We start from the raw sequence: 14,787 nt of genomic DNA on the forward strand, positions 1-14,787 counted from the left end.
TTTTGTACAAGTCATCTAATTTTATTAGGGAATCCAATTCATAATGCTCTCTTATGAAGGATGATGGTAAGATGCACCAAGCCTACAAGTACATCATAAGTTATTTATTTAAGGCTTTTATATTGTGATCTAAACTCTTTGATTGCATGATTGTAGCAAATTGGGTGAATAATATAAATAAATCATATTTATTTACGTACATTTATAATGCTTATTTGTTGTGTGTGATATTTTTTTTATGACTTAGAAACTCCAGTCATCGACGAACTCTTTGGACCCCCCGATGCGGCACCAAACCTATGGGACTAGAAATCTTGTTGCCCGTCCTTTGTTGTGTGTGATATTACTTGATGACTATCAAATATATTTGTGACTCTTGTTTATATGTGCCCATGATTGCTTAATGTTGCTGTCTACACGCCCCTGGCTCAAGTGACTCTGTGTAATTATCATGCATGAAAACTTGGTTGAGCACGCATCGCTATTTTGGTTAGGAAGAGTTCACGACAAGTGTTGTACCAACCTTGTAAATTCACGTAAACTTGAGTCTTTGATAGTTGGTATCGAAGCATGACCAGATGTCATGACTACTAATGTAAAAGCCACTTAATCGATGAAGACAAAGTGCATAGAGGCACTTGAGGCAATAGTTGTTAAAGTTGAAAAGCTAGAGACGAGATTTATTGAACTTTAGGCAATATGGGAAAAAATTATTCAACTCTAATATCAGATTTCTATAAAATAAGGAACTCTCATGTCACAAGCACACACAATAGGTAGCTTTACACTTTTGCTCACCCCTCCAGCAAGAAAAATCAATGCTTTAAAGATAAAGACAATGCACCAGTTCAAAAATAAAGAGTTTAAAGGTTAAAGTTTACCACACACAAAGGCGACACAAAACTTGAAAGAAATATGGCAAATGTTAAAGCTCTTATTTTTCATTCAAAACAAACTATGTTTTTTCATAAATGCTTACATGCATTTATAGGCTTGAAACAATCCTAAAAACATAGGAAAATGCTACTCCACATTTTCCAACTAAAAGTAATTGAATTTGAAAAACAAGAGACTTAAAATAAGAGCTTAACATATTATCTTACATAGTGAATATAAATAGATACACATAGAAAGTTCAAACTAGTAAGTTGTACACTAAAAGTTCAAATGACCACAACTTCTAGCAAACAACTCCAATTAATGTATAATTTATTCTACTAAAAACAACACTCCTTAAAATTTAGTTTGGTAGGTGACATGCATGTTTTCAAGCCCTAGAACCTTCCAAAATTGGGCTCAAATTTTGGCTAAAATCTATTCATCTACGACTTCAAGAATTGAAATTGTGTGCATTGTTAGGTCACCTTCCATTGGCCCAAATTCATAAGAATTCTTTGAGCACACTCCTCTATCATGCTCCCCTCGAAAAAGAAGACTCGTCCTTGAGTCATATGTGCTATTATCGCCATAATAAGGAGAAAAATCAACAACATTAGAAAATATCTAAAGCATAATAATTAGCAAGAAGTCCAAACTTGTCTACATTTTCTCCAATCTGCTTGAGAAATTTGGATGGACCATAAGCCCTTGGTTTGAGATTTCCAAATTGGCCTCAAAGGGATCTCCTCTTTCCAAGGTGAATCCAAACCAAATCACCTTCTTTGACTTCAGTGAAGTTTTTACGTTTGTTAGCTTTACCCCTAATACTTCTCATTTTGCTTCGCGATCTTCTCACGAATCTATTCATACAACTTCTAAATTTGTTTAGTTTTTTCTTCCCCTTATCTACTATAATTATTAGAAGTTAGATGAGAACCAAATTCAATAGACTTAACGGACTGTAAACACCCTAATTTTTACCAAGACATTTTTAATTATAAAAAGGATTTCTGAATCAAATTAAGTGCATATTTTAAAGGTTGAGGTCATGCATCACTAATGGATTGTTCCTAAACTCCTAAGTTAATTGGTTTGCAATTTGTTTAGCCGTTCATAGGTGCCCTAGACCGGTTATCTCATGGAAATTTTAAGTGAGGTTAGGAATGCTTAAAAATCCTTCGTGTGGTTAAAATTAATTGGTTAACTGAACCTTTCAATTCCTGCTTGTTTCATAGATAAGTAAGACCTTGGACATTCCTAAAGTAATACATTTTATTAAAGGGGGGGCACATGCCCAAATCATGAAGTATAGGGAAATTCTGGTAAATACCACACTATACAAGGAGTTACATAGAAATACTAAAGAGATGCTGAAATATAGGAAGTTACATAGAAATGCAGTACAATACGTGCAAGGAAAATACAAAGGAAATACAGGAAATACAAAGAAAAAACAAGGAAATAAAAATCAAAGCAAAATCTTCAAAGGTTGCATGCGGTGTATTTTGCAACATCTCCGAGGTCCCCTGTTCACCTAAAAGAAAAATAAGAAAAATCAGAGCTGTTAGATGAAAATACAAAATCAGCATGTGCGCAATAAAGCTCGAGAGAGAGAAACTGCAAACCATTGAAATATTCCCTCCACTCGCTGCCCAAATCTCCATTAGTTGGAGAACTAATCGAATGGCTAGAATAAGGGACTGATTTCTATTGGAACCGATTGAAAGGAGAAAATACTGATTGCCTAAGCCAACCCTATAAATAGGGAGTCTTGAGAACAATTAGAGAGGAGGAGGGTAATTGACAGAGAGGAAAAGAGCAATTAGCGCAGACAATTGAGCAATTGAGATAGAATTGAGAGAAGGAGAGAGAGAAATTGAGAGAAGTTCCAGAAGCAAATCCTAAAAGCTGCGCCAATCCTGTAGAGTCTCTCAGAGGTTAGAGTCAATCCCTCGAGTAGGCACTCCATAGTGCCTACGTTCTAAACATAGAAGAATTCAGAAGCCAACCCAGAAAGACACTCTAACAGACTCACAGACTGGACCAGAAGGCCGAAGGAGAGGAAGACTAGAGGTAAAATAAATAGGCTCTTCCTACCTTAGTTGTATGTTAAATTGTGCTAGACTACATGAAATTGTGAATGAAGGTATTCACTACCCGAAAAATAAAATAATAAAAGAAATTGAGAAAAGGAAATTTTTGGTTAAGGAAGAAGAAAATCGACGACAGTTTTCTGAAGAAGACAGAAAACCAACGACGGTTTTGGAATTACCACGGAACGGTAACGGGTAAACAGTAAAAATTGGGCCGGTTAAATGGAAAACCGATGACAGTTTTCTGAGAGCTGGAGAAAATCGGCGATGGTTTTCTCTACAGTGAGCGTATAAGGGGAAACCGAGAGCCATTTTATTTTTATGAAATCAAAATCTTCTCTCTCTCTCTCTCATCTAACCCACGAACCCTCTTCCTTTCTTCCTTTGATTCCAACTCCGTTAAAGCCCGAATTAACGATCAAGAACTACCACAGGATTCCTAGGAAGATTCTCTACAACATACACGGAGCAGATTTTCAAGTTGGGGTTTTGGGGTATCATCCCAAAACTGGGGTAAGCAGCGTATTTTGGAGTTTTTAAGTTAATTTGGAATATATGAAATGTAGTATGTGTTATATAGAAGTTATACTGAGAGTAGTGTTGAATAATTTGGGAAAAATGTGAATTGCAGGTTTTTGGGTTATGAACGCCAAAGGATGTAGAAAATTAGGTGTTTAGTGGAATCTCAGTAAGTCAGTTAAGGAGAATAAATTATTATAGTTGATTTGAGAAATACTGGAAGAGTTATTATGTGAAAATGGAATTATGTTATTTTACCTGAAATTTATTTATGATATAAATATCAGATGAAATTTGTGTGGCATATGATTTATATTGAAATGTGTACATGGAAATGTGATTACTGAATTGATGAAATGAATTGTGAAAGTTGAAATGAGATTGTTGAAAATATGAATTGAGATATGAGATTTGAAATGGGGGTAAATGTTGAAAGTGAAATGTACTGAAAAATGAACATCTTATGAGAAATGATGAATATGTGATATATAGAAAGGTTTTATTGAGAAATGTGAATTTTGTGAAATGAAATGTGTATATGTATTTATGAGATGAAATGAGTTGTGAATACTAAAAATGTGAATATTGCAATGTAAAGTTCTGCAATATTGATATTGAAATGTGAATACGTGAAATAAAAATATTGTAATGTTAATTCTGTAATATGAAAATGAGAAATGTGAATATGAGGAATATGAATATGGGAAATGTGAATATGTGAAATGAAAATATTGCAATGTTAATTATGCAATATGAAAATGTGAAGTATGTTTATAGGAAATGTGAATATGTGAAATGTGAATATTGCACCGTTAATTCTGCAATATGAATATTAAATTGTGAGAAATGAAATGAGAAATTCCATAAGGGGAATATAGATGTGTGATTGATGAAATAGTAATACCATATAATGATTGTTGGTATATGGCAGTGATAACCCTGATGAATGGATATGCAAACCCTAATGATGGGTTGTGATATTGAGAGCACGGTACCATTACTAGTGGTGTTAGTGCAACCACACGGGCTCGTGGAACGTGTGGCGTGACAGTCGATTGAATTATATTGTAGAGTTGTTGTGCCCCCTGAGTCCGGATTAGGGCTATAGGTCGGCCAGTCGTACTACAGATATGAGATATGTGATGATATTTGACCTAACCGGGTCGGCCAACTGTGGTTAGGTCCAGCCTTCGGGCCACACAACCTTGACCATAGGCAGAAGCATGGCATAGCGAATATCCTCAAGGTAGCCATGAGTACAAACAAGAATGTATCAGTTATGGTGACCCTCATGATCTTGATATGGAAATGGAAATGGAAATGAAAAGGAAATGATAATGGAAATGGAAATGAATTGGGAATGGAAACGAGAAAGAAAATGGGAAATGAAATAGAGTGAGTTAATAAATAATTAAATCAAAGTAAAACACACTACCTGATGGCTTACTGAGTAAGGTAAGTGCTCTGATAAGTATCAGTTGTAGCTAAACCCGAGTTAATAGTGTTAGGCTGCAAATGATATCAGGGCAGAGAGAAGCTGCTTGTATGGGCAGGTAAGCTTCCCTATTCTTAGGAACTTCGCCAATAACTTGGGATACGAATGAATGATTTTGGAAATGGAAGTAAAAGCTTATGAAAGCTTGTGTTTTATATCTATATGATTATGATTATGGGAATGGTATATTTTTTCAGAAGATATTATTATTGAAACGAATATGTGTTCTTATATAATGAATCTTATATTGCCACACACTATAGATAATTTATTTCGCCTTACTGAAATGTGTTTCACCCAATCATTTAAATATTTCAATAAACTGAGGTAGACCTGGTGATAGAGCTCCGAGGTAGATGGGAGCTGATACCCTGAGTGGTCAGGGTGAGTATTTTGTACTAAGGAGGTTTGATTTCCCTAGAGTTCTGTGGTTGACTTGTATTTATGAATGGTAGTACTTTGGTATGTGTATTCACTGTGGTATGCATATGTTTATGAAATGACTTCCACTATTGGGATTATGTATATGAATATGATTGTATACTCGGTATCCACTTTCGGGTCGAGTTATGTATTATGGTATTACTAGATGACATGGCCGACATGTGGTGTATATTTTATTTGTATGGGAAAAAAATGGTATGAAAAATTGAGGTGTCACATTCACACCCAAGTTTTAGGTGATTATGCATTTAAACTGCGTAATTAGATGCTTTAATTCATGCATTAAGGTCTATATTTTTAATTAAATACCTAATTAATCTCAATATTTTAGCACGGTATCCTATTTATAATATTTGGATTTTATTGAATAATTTATGAATTTTTTATATTTTTTATCGCAGGGCAATTATTGGAAGCTAAAACCAAAGTTGCGTTGTAATATGCACGTAATTTTCTTGTTCGGGCTTCGATTGAGACTATTTAAAATTCTATGGAAAGCTGAGAAAATTATCTACAACTTTCGTGTTTTAAGATTCGAGAGATAAGGGCTCTAAGACGATCAAAGTTGCCCTTGTTCTTTGGGAAATAGAAAAAGGGAAAAAGGAGAAACAAGAAAAAGAAAAAAAAACAAAAAAAACAAACCTGATTTGACCCGGCCATGCAGCCGGGTTTGGAGTTCGGTTGCCTAGGCATAGGGTAGCCCCCCTGTAGTGACCTAGAGAAATTATAATATTTAAATAATAAAAGAGGGAGAAAAGAAAATTAAAAAGGGGGCATAACAAGTCTTCGTCGACGACCTGCCATATTGGGCTCGTCGACGAGGGTGCTCTTCATCAATGAGAAAATACCGAGAGAGGGTTTTTGGATGATTCTAAATTTCGTTGATGAGGAGAGAGTTCGTCGATGAGTTGTCTTCATGAACTCGTCGATGAAGTGACGTGGCTCGTCGATGAGGGTCATTGTATAAATAAGCCAAATCTTCATTTTTGGCCGAAAACTCACGCGTAAAATCTTCCTTCTCTCTCCTCTTCGGCTCGCACCGCTTTTCTCTTAATTTCTTGGTCCGTTTGCTACCAGATTGACGATCCGAAGCCACCATGATACTCTTGGGGAATTTATCTACATATCTGCTGGAGTGGATTGTCAGTAGGCCGAGTTCGGAATTCATCTTGGATTTAGGATTAGACTTTCTACTCAATATTTGACTTCCTGACAGTTGTAGAAAGCGTAGTACACATAGAAACACTAAAATTTAGTTCTGGGAAATATCATTTTCAGGGTGTTGAATGGGAAACCCTGCGAGTGCAGGACTGTTTTATCTTAGGGGCTTTTCAGGAATCAGGTAAGGGGATAAACTAAGTTAGATATTTTATGAAAAATAAGTATGATTTTATAGCATTTGATTTCAGGGATATATATATAATTATACATTATGTTGGAATATACTGCTGAAACTGATGAGATATTCTGAATTTATGAAAAATCCATTTTGTGTGGCATGAGTAGAATTTATGATAAAAAACTGTTTTCTGGGAATATGATAATGATATAGATTTTTATAATAAAAATCGGCATACAGGTCGTGCTATGGATACGATTTGACGACGTACAGGCCGAGCTATGGATATGATTTGCCGGTGTACGGGCCGTGCTATGGATATGATTTTTCGGTGTACGGGCTAAGCTATGGATATGATTTGCCGACGTACGAGCCGAGCTATGTTAAAACATGAAATGTTGGCGTACAGGCCGATGATTTCATGATGTATATAAATATGCAAATTGATGTGATGATTTTGATTTGACAATTAATAGTATGAAATATCCATGTATCACAGTTTGATTATATGCTATATGTTATTAGAACCTGGTTGGCTTGGTTTAGGCTAGCACTTGTATGGTACCGCTACTATATGTTCATGATCATCATGATATTGTGTTAACGCTGCTGTACGGAGTAGCGTGAGGACGAATAGTCGATATAGTTTTAAGAAGTGTGAGAGCCCCTGGTGTACGGACCAGGTCTGATAGACCTATCAGACTTACAGACTGTACTTTTGACTTGGCAGTGGTTGACCAACCATTATCAGGTCCCGCTTTCGGGCCACACAACCCAGTCATGTGGGGGTAATACATGATAACAGCCATCTAACCTACCAGAGTTGTTTTCTTATTATTATTATATGAGATGAATTATGCCTGTAGAAATCCAATATGTTCTGCTATGCTATGATTAAATATGTTTTTTCCCATAAATGATTAATACAATTCCTAAATATGTTTGCGTATATGATTCTATGTATAACACAAAATTACTCATGTTGTCACACACTAGTATGAGTTTATTTTCCTTATTGAAAGATGTCTCACCCCGAATTACATGAAATTTTCAGGAGCCTTTGATAAGAGAGTGGATAAAGCTTTGCTGGGATAGATTGAATTGACCTGCCCTTTTTGAAGGGTAAGTATTTTGTTAGGGCCAAATGATTTTTGTGAGAAGTGGCTCTAGAATTATTTTTGGGATGTATATATATATAAATACAATGGATGCAGTAACTCTAGTATTGAGATGATTGGTGTTGTGTTTATAATATTAGGATTTTTATGTTTTCTGCTGCTTAAACTTCTGTATTGTATTTCTGGTACGTCTCTAGTACCCACGAGTTTAGGTTGATTATGACATTCTGGATTTGATATGTTAGTGTAGTATTTTATTATTTAAAAAAAAATAAATGGAAATTAAGCAGGTCGTTACACCCCCACTCTCCCTTATATATATATATATATATATATATATATATATATATATATTTTCTTCCAAGCCACAACCGGCACCCTCTTCTCCTTCCCTTCCTTTATTTCTTCTCCTTACTCACCCTCTTCTCCCTTTCTCTTGTCTGTCTCTCTATACTTTCTCCCTCTCAGTTCTCTCCTTCCCTTCTCCCTTCTCCTTTCTCTTCTCTTCCCTTACTCCATGTTGCAACCAACCATCAGACACCCACGGCCAGCTGCCCTTCCTCCTTGCTGCTGAGAAGCTCAAGCCCCTGCTGTTCCGACTGAAGACTCAAGCTTCAAGTCTTCTAGATCTACAAGAGTATAAAGCTTTATCGATTTGTAATAAAGTACCATTGGGTAACTTTATATTAGCTCTTAAGGAACCTTCAATCAAATTTGTAGACCCGGATATTGTATTAACATTTGTTGATGATATTTTCAAATAATGGAAATATTTTTTATCTCAGAGAATTGTGTGTGTTGTAGCACTGTCAGGTAAACAAACTTCTTCCATAGACATTTTAGGCTTGTTCAAAGCTTTAAGACAATTTTCACTACAACAAATATTTTTAAAAAAACCCATTACTATAATAATAGCAACAATTTATCAAAACGCAATATTACTTACTATATATATGTCCTAAAATATTACATCATTATTTTCATCTGGATTTACAAGGAAATCAGCAACATCAAGATACACAGAGTTGGACTGTTCAATATCAAGGTCTATTGGAACAATATTATCGGGAAAATTTGTTTCAATTTCTTTACTATTTTCCTTTTCTTTTATGGATGTTTTGTATAAATCTACCAAGTGTCTGGGTGTACGACAGGTACGTGACCAATGACCTTTTCCTCTGCATCTGTAACATTTAGTTTCATAGTGTTTGGGTCGCTGATTCTGATCATTTGCCCTCTTCTGGGGGTTTGTTACCTCACGTCGATGCCAGTAATTATTTTGACCACGACCACAACCATACCCACGACCATTCTTGCGGCCTCGCCCTCGACCACGAGATGTGTTTACATTCACTTCAAGGAATGAGGTTGAACCAGTTGGATGAGTTTGGTGATTTCTCATCAAAAGCTCGTTATTTTGTTCAGTGACAAGAAGACATGATATAAGTTCGGAAAATTTATTAAATTTCCATTCCCTATATTGTTGCTGTAGGAGCACATTAGTGGGATGGAAAGTAGTAAAAGTTTTTTCTAAAATGTCTTCATCAGTAATATTTTCTCCGCATAACTTTAACTTCGTGCTAATTTTATGTAGAGCTGAGTTATATTCACTGATAGTTTTAAAATCTTGCAACCTTAGGTGCAATCATTCATATCGAGCTTTTGGTAAAATCACTATTTTTTTTATGATCAAACATATCCTTTAAATTTCTCCATAGGACGAGTGGGTCTTTAACAGGGAGGTATTCCGTTTTTAATTATTCTTCTAAATGATGTCGGACAAAGATCATGGCTTTAGCGCGATCTTGTTGGGATGTGGTATTTCCATCTAATATTATATTTCCTAAGTTCATTGCATTTAAATGGATTTCTACATCAAGAATGCATAAGAGATAGTTGTTGCCTTTGATGTTGAGGGGAACAAACTCAACTTTGCTAAGGCTCAACATTTGAATAAATTAACAATAATAAAGCAATTTAGAAAAGCCAAACATACTAACTGAAATAATACAGAAATAGTAATATAATATTTTTTTTAGGAGATTAAAAATATACCCTCTTTAAGAGGTAAACAATTACTATCTCTTCTAAAAATTAAATATGTTATCTCTTCGGGAGACTTATATATTTAGGAGATTAAATATATAGCCTCTTCAGGAGGACTATTTACCATCTCTTATAGAGATTGGTAATATATATATATATATATAGACAGTATAGAAATAAAATGAGTCATTGAGGTGGTATTAATAAACAAAAATAAAACCGTTCATTAAGGCGATATATATATAAATATATCAATTGGGTAGAGCATCGTACTGATAACGTGTTATAAAATAATAAATGAATAAATAAACGTGGATAATCAAAAAGTAATGAACACAAACAAAATAAAATAAAAATAAATAATAAAGAAAAGTGAGACCGAATTTACGTGATTCGGTTTATACCTACTTTATGGATGGATGAGATATGAAATCTACTATTTTAAAAGGAATTACAAAATTTACTTGACTTTTGTATAAATATCTCACTTTCTTATCTTTGCACTCTTCGTTTTTCTTCTCCTCATCTCAATCAGGTGATCCCTTATATATAGTCGTGGGAGGAGCAAGTGAGTTTGTCCGATAATAATAATGGATTCTCATGCATAGGAAACATGAGGGAGATAGGACAGGTACATGGATGGTGACATCCACCATTCATTTCACAACATAGAGAAATATATATTATTTATTTATTTCTATTTTTAAAAAATATACATAAAACCCTATAACTAATTTGTTCTCCTTGTTCACCCTGCACTCCCTCAATCAACACAGCTACAAACCCCAAGGGTTTGGCCTCACCTCGACGCGCAACCACACTAGACCGTGCGCCACCATGCTTACTGCCTAGCTAGCTGCCAGCGTTGGATGCTTGACATCACCGCCACTAATGCCCATCTGCAATGCTGACCTCTTAGCCTCCACCGTCACTAGAATGCTCTCTTCCAATCTCGCACATGAATCTCTCTCTCGACCTCTCTAAATCTGAGTTCTTTGTTAGCATTTGTGTCTGTGAATTAATGTGGTCAGATTTTGGTCTTTGATTTGGTGATTGGGTGTGTCTATTTGCGACTGGATTCCAATTTCCAGTTTGGGTTCTTAGGGTCTTGGGGTTCCAGATGGGTTTCGGTTCGATGTTCCTTTTCTTCCCCTTCAATTTCTTTTCTCTTCTTTCCAACCGAACAGAACAATCCAACCATAGCTTAGGTGTCTAGGTCTAAATTCCTACTAGAATTGACCCAAAGTCCGGAAGGATTTTAAATCTCTTCTCCCAATTCAAAGTTTAGAATGCAAAAATGAACTAAGAATAAACAATCAAATCTCAACTGGTTCAATCCTACTTCTAATTTGATTTTTTTTTAATTTAAAAATGATTCATTAAGCATTTTGTGGCATTGGTTCGGAAAAACATTTTACACTCGATCACTCTTTAAACTTTAAAAGTTACGTACACTGTCAACACATTTTGCCAAGGTGAATCTGCAAACCAACTGAAGTGAATGGCGAACATGAGATAAGAGATTTGAATAGGTGAGATATAGGTAAAATATATGTACACACACATACACACACTAAAGGAATCGCCATCAGCCTACTTTATATCTTAGGTGAGGTTAGAATATCTAATTAGCTACTATTGATTGATTAGTCGGCTAGGTAACTTAGGGATAAAGGAATCAATAGTCAAGGTTTATGCACTAGAGCCTAATTTAGGAATGCAGTTATGTGGAGGAAATATACTAGTGCCCCTACGCACCTGGTCTATGAACAATACCTTATTAACCCCTTCGAATTCAATTTATCAAAACTTTAATCCTTTCATTTTTTTTCAACTATCAACCTTTAAGATATTTGATAAACCCACACAAGACAATGATTACCTTCAACTTTGAGATCCTAAAAGGGATGCACAAGACACCACCTTGAGGTCCATATTTGGATGAATTTTATTATATGAAAGTGTTTTAGGGTAAATTTAGCCTTTATTAAATATTGGGTCAACTCTACACATGACAACTCTTACCCTCACCTAGAAATTCTCAAAGGTATGTACAAGACATTACTTGAGATTTGTAGTTAGATTGATTAATTATAGTTCTTATTCTTCATTAGAGAATTTTATGGCATGCTATGCCTCAATTTGCTCAAAATGCTTATACAACTCACCATCATGTTCCAAATCCAAACACGACACCCATCCATTTTGCCCAAAAAAGGAGATATCATATAGTCGTGAAATTAAATGAATTGAGCATACATGCATACCATTCAAGCAAAGCTAACCAAATCATGCAACCAAATAACATCCCATATGAACTAAGTTACCCTTGAATCCCTTTTTTTATTTTTTACTTTTTGAATCTATTTTAAGATCATCTTTGCGTGAAAAGACTCCTACACCCTAGATTGAATGTTGGAAAACAAATTGAAAATTTTGTTGGTAATTTTTTTTACATTTTAGCCAATTAATAACAAATAAAAATGAAGCAAAATTCAATACATAAATTAAATTAACTAATAAAAAATAACCAAAGGCAATAAATAATCAATCCATTTTTATTCAGAAGAAAAAATATTTAAAACTCAAAATAATATCCTAAAATAAAAGTCAATCTTTTCTAGTTTTCTCCATTTTGAGAAAATTTCACAAAGAATAACTATTTAATTTAAAAAAAAAATTATAATAGAGAAAAATATTAATAAAATTAAATAAAAAAAGAAAAATCGATCGATCGCGCTTTATACTTCTTGCTTACAATCCATCAAGAAAGCATGAGTCTCTTGCTGACACCTCTCTACGTCATTGGAATTGCTAAAGTTTACAGTTGTATCTAACCAATAGTTTAAGATGGGTACAACTTATATGAGATATGCTTAGTTAGTTTCTTTTTGGTTTTGGTATAAGTTTGTTTTCTTCTTTTATTTGATTTGATGCATGGAGTGTTTTATTGGTTATCATGTAAACCCTAAGTATCCTTTTGTTTTCACGGTATTCTTCCACCATAAGTGAGGATTATTAATAAACTTGAAACGGAGCCGTTATGTGGGTAGCTTCCAACTCTTTTCAAAAAAAGAAAAATCTATCCAATAATCGCCAAAATCTAAGTTGTTGCTAGAGCCATAAAGGAACTCTCTCTCTTTTATAATTATCTCCCATTTTTTTTCTTCAATTATGCTCATCTTGTTATTCCTCTTCTTCTTGCACTAACCTAGATCACTCTAAGGACCAACCCACATTCAAATCACATCACATGGCCGTTAGAATTGCTCTCAAAACTATGGTATGTTTCATCTAACCTCCTAGTCACATGGTAGCTTCCCTAGTGCCAATAAGTTCTCAAAAAAAAAAAAAAAAAACCTAAAAAATAAAAAGATAGAATGTCATTCTAAGAGCTTGTAGATTGAGTGATAAAGAAAAAAAAAATTCTAAAATAATAATAATAATAACATAGATAAGTGAAATTTATCGAAGAGGGAAGCCGACATAAGATGGCACCATGCACAACAAGGAAAAAGAAGAGGGGGAGGCAAAATTGAAAATCTAAGGTCTGTTTGGAACTTGAAAAATATAAAGGAAATGAAAGAATAATATATAGTAAATCAATTAATAACATTTTGGTTGTATAGATAATTAACATTTAATTTTATTAATTTTTAATTATATTAGAATAAATTTTTATTTTTAATATTCTATGGTGCAGAGGGAAAATAATATGGAAAAATATATTTCCTTTTTATTTTTCTTCCCTGTCATTTCCTTTACTAAAATCTTTTATCCAAACTAGCCTAAGGGAGGAAAAATTAGAGTTTTTCTTTCAAAATTAATATTATTTTAATAATTAAAAATAATGTTAATTGAACTTTATTTCCTAAAACAATGTGTGTTGAATCTGGCAAAATGGCGTTTTGATTTAATCAAATCTACCATATTGCGAGATTTGTGCAGTTGCATTGTAGGTAGGGAAATTGTAAATGGTCCTGCAATTTTTAAATGGTCGTGTTCTTTCTATCCTCCTCCACACCTTTCTTCTTTCCCTTCATGTCTAGCAACAGTTCCAACAAGGTTTTAGGCAGGAGTAGGAGTTGAAATGGCAGTGTTTTCTGGCAGAAGGAGAAGTCCTTGTTGGGTGTGAGCTTGAAGCAATTGTGTTTCAAGATGGGCTTGCCGGCGTTGGGTTGGACATCGGCACTAGATTTATTGATCTAGAATCCATTCATCATATTTATTGAAACAATTTTAGATGTCATATGCATCCAACCTAGCACTAGCAAATAAATCTAGCACCAACATCCAACCTGGGGATGCTTTTAAGTAGTCACCATTAGTGATTACGAAGATGTAGAGGACAATGATGAAGTAAGTTTTTGAAGGCACTCGCACACCAGCCTATCAATGTTGCCATGAGGCTTCTGGAAGAGACTTCCCATTTTACAAGAGGGTAGTTATTAATTAGTTAGCACTATGATGTGGTTTCTAGCTTTTGGTCATTCCAATTCAATTATGAGATGGATTTCTATGTTGGAATATGGTGCACTGAGCAATGAGTGTTCAGCGGGTCTTGTAGGACTAAGTTGTAACCATGGGATATATGTTGTCAAAGGGATCCATTGACATCACTGTGCAGAAATCATGGAGCCCAAAAATATAGTGCTAGCAAGCCCATCCTGGCACACGACAACTTCAAACTCTGGCCAAAATTGTTGTTGGTGTTGCTTCTACAACATCACGAGTAGATGAGACATGGGGAGGAAGAAGAAAGGTGTGAAGGAAAAAAAATAAATAAAGAAGAAAAAGAATCTGACTATTTAAATATCATAGGTTGGTCCAGTGAGATTGCTTGTCTATGATCCA

Source organism: Malania oleifera, chromosome 13 (genome assembly GCF_029873635.1).
Source record: "Malania oleifera isolate guangnan ecotype guangnan chromosome 13, ASM2987363v1, whole genome shotgun sequence".
Taxonomy (NCBI): Eukaryota; Viridiplantae; Streptophyta; class Magnoliopsida; order Santalales; family Ximeniaceae; genus Malania; species Malania oleifera.